General features: G+C 37.0%; 1 long non-coding RNA gene across 1 annotated transcript in view; it reads right to left on the bottom strand.

Annotated features, from left to right (window-relative positions):
* Positions 1-3,839: 3,839 nt before the first annotated feature.
* Positions 3,840-6,000, bottom strand: part of LOC125173207 (uncharacterized) — a 58,215-nt gene continuing 56,054 nt past the window's right edge. The window contains exon 5 of the long non-coding RNA XR_007154963.1: positions 3,840-4,005. This is a non-coding gene — a long non-coding RNA (uncharacterized LOC125173207). The remainder of the gene's footprint in view (positions 4,006-6,000) is intronic.

Raw genomic sequence — 6,000 nt, 5'->3', positions numbered from 1 at the left:
CACACTGTCTCTCTCTGTCCCAAAAATAAATAAACATAAAAAAAAAATAGGTCTGTTTTTCCTCTTAAAGTTCAAGGCTTTGTCAAAAGATAGGTCAAAAAATAACTTTCAATGTCAAAATGAATATTGACAAATATGCTCTGAATTGTCTCTCTTAGAATTTTTCCTTTTGAAATGAATTTTTCTTGGCCCCAGGGCACTTTCTCTAACATCACTATTCAAGTTCTAGCATTCAGCTTCTAAAGTCCAGACCCACTGGCCACCTAGATTCCATTAGAATACATCTATAAAGTTTTGACAAATATGTTCTGGTTTCAAATAGTAGAAAGGTCAAGTGATTAAGGTGTGAAAGAGGCCACAATCCACATACCTGAAAGGAACAAGGTGTTAGAAGGTCCTAAGCAGTAGATAGATTGCCGCAGAGTAAAGGAAGGAAATGTTTTCCATTAATTTGTTTACTGATAGCTCAGGGAACAGTTCCTTTGCTTTCAAATTAAATCATTTCTGCTCTGCTACCCAAGACAAGCATCATGCAGTAACCATCTGAGGATCTGAGTGATGTTTTCAACAATAAATTGAAAACAGCCGTTTACAAATGACTGCTTTCATATAGGTCCTTCTTCTGTTAGCTAAGGCAAAAAGAGAAGGGGGGTGGGGAGAGGGAGAGAGAAAGAAAGGGAAAAGGAAAATGTATGTGTAGAAATTAATTATTAAAGGATTGAACTGAAGGGAAAGACTATTATATTTCCAGAGGAGGATAGATCACCTGTACTTTTATTAAGTAGGCACCTGTTGTATGGATAAGTCTGAAATGATGTTTCCATTTATTCTGGTTAAATGGTGGTATGCATGTATGATGTAGCATCTGAACACTGAGGCCAGAATACACATGGATAACAATATTTGCTGCCATTTGTTAAGTGTCTGTTACATGTCAGGTGTCACATTAAGTGCTTTGTAAAAAAAGAAACTCAAAACCTTGTTAGATCAACAATGAGAATAGCTGGAGAATGATATTTGGGTGTTAGGCCATATAGCGAAAATCTGATTACCATAAAGCATAATTCTTCCTACTTCCAGTCTCTTCTCTCTTCGTCCTTGCTATTGTCCCATTGGTACCAACTCTCCTTCCATCCCCTCATTCCTAACAGCACACAATCTGCACACTGATGCAATAGCCTTTGGTCTAAGTCAGCACAATTGGGTCCCCCCCCCCAGCTTTATTGGGGTATAACTGACAAATAGAATTGAAATTTATCTTCATTTCTGAGTATAAAAAGAAAAGTTTACAAATAAACAAACTCCCATGTCTCCTTTCATCTTCTGCTTCCTTCTTCCTCTTTTTTTGTCAATAAATGTAAACAGGCCAATGGTGCCAATTCATATGCCTAAAGTACTCATGTTTTTCTGCTGGTGACCTACTTCAACGAACACTTCAAAAGCTAACCTTGTGCCTTTAATTTATATAATAACTCTAGGAAATAAGTCCTATTCTGATCCCCTTGAGTTAAAAATGGCTCCAGCAGCACAGAGGTCTGTCTGGCCTTTCTCAAAGTTCCTCTCTAGGTCTAAAATAGACTATGAGAATAGCTTTATTCCCTTGAGCACAGTAAAAGGGTGTTCACAATTAAGCCCTACAATTTATTTACTTGTAATTATGCTTGTCTCTGCAGATTGCCTTTTCCTTAGCTTTTCAATGCCTGAGTCTAAAGGCATCATGTGCTTTTTATAGGCCAAATATCTTCTAAAACTTTTTAAAAGTGGGTTTAGTTTTTCCACTAACAAGAACTTATTCACTCAGAAAAAATCAGTAAGACAGAAGTAACCAAACTAGTAGAGTTCTAGGTAATAATGTTAATGAAGTTCTAATTTGGCAAAGTCAAAATGGGGAGTTTCTGTCACTTTATAGTCTGTATTTTTGATATTTTATTTATTCAATTTTACCCCTTTATACAAAATCCCTACAGGGAGAAGGTAACACCTAAGAAGTAAGAGTTGGCATTTAGAAGAATCTAAAGTGATTCATTTATTCTTTATGAAAAAAAATCATTGTAATCTGAAATTGGTTGGAATGATACCAATAATGACAAAGGGAGCATACTGTTTATATTTTGTCTTAACAGAGGAGACAAAAATGAAACTTTGAAAGCTAAACAGAGGCAAAACCTTTATTACCTTTTTGTTCATTGATGAGGGAGCATAAGGCAGGCTAAGGTCAAAGTACAGGCTAGCACACCCAGCCCCATCCCCCACGTGGGATAAGTGTGATATTCCTCAGGCACTGCTGGCTGCCCAAGAATGAAGGAAAGGAGACAAATGGTTAAGTGGTACAGATCACAGTCATGCAGGACATGAGTCTCCATCAGAGTACAAATGTCTTAGTAAATTATAAGAAAAAAGCAATTCTTATCAGTAGCCTAGTCTCTAGAAACCTATAGGTTCAGTTTCCTAGAACCCCAACATAGTGATATGGGGAACAAAGGCAAGAAGGAAATGGCAGATAACATTAAATTTCCTTAAAACCTGCAGCCCATTGACAAATACTTGAGGCTGACAGAGTAGAACATTTCTCCAGGAACTCCCTACTGTTTTAATGTTAATGTTTTGCTAGTGGGAAAAACAACCTTAGCTTGACAATAGCTAGGCCTGGAGCATCTTGTGAATCTTCTTTGGCAACTTCCTGTTTGCCTTTATGTCCCCAACTACATGGTATATAACCAGTCACTGCAGCTCTTTATGCCCATGGGTCCTGTCCATGTGCTTTAATAAAATCATCTTTTTGCACCAAAGATGTCTTCAAGAATTCTTTCTTGGCTGTCAGCTCCAAACCCTGTGAACCATCACCCCAAAACTTTATCACTATCCTTTTGATAAATTCACAAAATCATAACCTAAATTCTACTTCAAAAGAGCAGTTTGATTTTAGGTGTACCCATGTTTCATTTTGTCCACCTGACTCTTTTCTTATACTCCTATTCCTCATTTTCTCCTTCCCCCTCTTTCTGTTGCCCTTCTTTTTATTTCCTTCCAAAGTTCACAGTTTGTCAATAAGGATGCACACGTGGATGTTTGTGTATAAGTTAAAGAATATGCCTCTTCAGACATCAGCCTTTGGGAATTTCAGGATTCAGGAGCAGGTCAGAAGCTGGAATTAGTTGAAAAAGACAAAAGAGACTTTATGGCCAGTAAACAACACTTGATCACCCTGGACTGTACAATTCTGCCAAGCATCAAAGTGTGATAGAGGCCCTCCCTAAGGAATGTGGTGGAGGCCTTCTCAGAACAAAGGAAGGCAACATGCAACATGGCCCAATCAACTCCTATACATGTATGCATAGCTCTGAAACAACTCTGTAACTTGGGCTATGTCCAGTCAGACTATATGTGTCACCATATATGGAGACAAAGAAATAGAAATTGCATAAAAGTCTACACCCCACTGCACTCAGGCTCAACCTTTTTGGGGTCTAGCCTGCTGAGCCTATGCTGGCACAATAAAGCTGCTTCCTGGAAAGAAGAGCCTCAGTGTCCCATATGTCTGTGTGAGAATCCTGCTACAAAAGAACCTATGCTAAACTTGAGGGACAGCTGTTGTTCAGTTCACTATGCCAAAGAATCAAAGTGTGTAGTTTTGCTGATAAAACTTTTGAAAGGTCAGTCTTCTCAACCAAGTGCTATTGAGGGAAAACAGAGCAGAGAGCAAGAAGACAACAGGGTCTGAGTCATACCGCGGATTCATTCCCTTTACATCAGAAAGTGTTCACCTCAAGAACCTAGGAAAGCAGTTAAACCAGCCATCTGAAATAGACATTGTGGATGACCACCACCTATATCAACCTCTTGGTATTTGTTTTTATTTATGTTTTTATCTTGTTGCTCTTGCCTTCTCTCTTTTAGCAATGTAAGAATTCCATGGATAACTTCTTCATTTCGAATTTTAACATTTTCTCTTTTTTTTTCTATAATGAAAGTGCTGTTCATTTCTCATAAAAATGTAGAGAACACCTATAAAAAACAAAAACAAAAAAACAGATTCAAGGGGGGAAATAAAGGCAGAAGGAAATGGCAGATAACACGTTGAGAAATAACTTGAGGCTGGCAGACTAAAACATTTCTCCAGGAACTCCCTACTGTCTTAATGTTAATGCTTTGCTAGAGGGAAAAACAACCTTAGCTTGACAATAGCTAGGACTTTAGTATCCTGTGAATCTTCTTTAGCATATGAAAATCCCTATGGAAACTTGCCCTTAACTTTACCTCCCCCAACTCCCAAGTATATAACCAGTCTCTCCTCGTGGTCCCAGGGCAGCTCTTTCTGCCACAGGTCCTGTCCCCATACTTTAATAAAATCACCTTTTTGCACCAAACATGTCTCAAGAGTTCTTTCTTGGCCATTGGCTCTGGATGCCCACCACTCCAAAACCTCATCACTATCAAAAGCCACTTTTAAGAAGTGGCCACTTTAAAACGACAGCCACTTTTAAAAAATATTGATGTTTTGACTGACCCTTGGTATGACCTGAATATTTCTTTCCCAAAACATTGAGTTCCTTAAGTATTAGTTGACTTCATCTCAGGTAGAAACTTCATCTTATATACATTTCAAAAAATGGAGGGAGAGGCACAGGTCAGGAATTCCTATAACTTATCTATAACTTATCTATAACTTTCTATAACTTACCTATAAACTTTATCAATGCCAAATAATACAGGAATAACTAAAGAGAAGCTACAACTAGAAGCAACGAAGGTTTACAGGCTTATTTAGCAGTGAAGAATAAGAGAACTAAAAACAGGGAAGACATATTGATTCAGAAGGGACGTGGTTAGCCATCCAACTTTCCATGTTGCATACAGCTATGCTTAGCCTAATCACACCGAAGCAGAAGCTAGTAGTAAATTTCCCCTCAAAAGCATAAGTCTTTATAGCTCTGGAGACATAAAATATCTCTATAGCATATATGAAGAAGATGAGAATAACAACTGCACGTCAGTGTCTACTGAGTATGTGTGCATCCACTTCTGTCCTAGCAAACAAAACAACAATAAGGAAATAGTGGTTCGTCCTAGGTTTGTGGGAGATTGGCAGGGAAGACATCATAGGTAAGATGGTGTGACAGTTGCATTAGAGTAATATCTCCAATATATCATGATCATGTTCATAAAATGTGTTCATGTAAGCTTTCAAATACCTACTCATTTATATTTAGTGTATTCTGTCTTAAAGATGTCTAGCTCATTTTCCACATTCATAACATCTCTGCTTAAATGTTATCTCCTCAGAGAATTATTTCCTGAATTTTATATATTCAGTAGCCCACCACCACATACTTGTTTACTGTCATGTCACTTGATCTTAATTTCTTCATAGCATTTATCATCTGAAATTATCTTATTTGGTAAATTGTTTATTTGTTTATCTCTCATCTTTCTTCAATAGAATGGAAACCTAATGTAATCAAGGTAGTTGTCTATGTTCTTGATCATTTTATTACTAAATACAGAGCTGAAAATATTACCTAGAACACAGCAGGTATTTGATAAATATTTATGATAGAAATTTAAGTAAAACAAAAAAAACCAAAACAAACAAATTGAATGCATGTAAGATCCATAGCTTCAGTGATTATTTTGTCTTCTTTTCTTTTTCATTGTTCTGAAAGCCATTTGTTAAAATTCCCCACTGTTACTGTGGAATTTTCTTTTAGCTCTATACATTTTTTCTAATTAACAATTAAAGACATTTTATTATATGCATACAAATTAAGAATTAGGGAGTGGAGAAAGGTGTCAGAGACTAAACAGGCAACAAGTATTCATAAAACATTTGACCTTAAACCAGTTTACCATTTCCAAGTTCTCTTTCATGTTTCTGTCACCTTTCCTACACTATTGTTTCTTCCTTCTTACACTATATGCAGAGAGTCAGGGCTAAAAATTACTCAAAGAGCACTTGTTTCAGACTTTCATAGCACTCATATATAGCTCGGAGATCAAAAC

Source organism: Prionailurus viverrinus, chromosome C1, assembly GCF_022837055.1.
Source record: "Prionailurus viverrinus isolate Anna chromosome C1, UM_Priviv_1.0, whole genome shotgun sequence".
NCBI lineage: Eukaryota > Metazoa > Chordata > Mammalia > Carnivora > Felidae > Prionailurus > Prionailurus viverrinus.
Note: the sequence above shows the minus strand (reverse complement) of the source record. Positions and strands in the feature narration are given on the sequence as shown.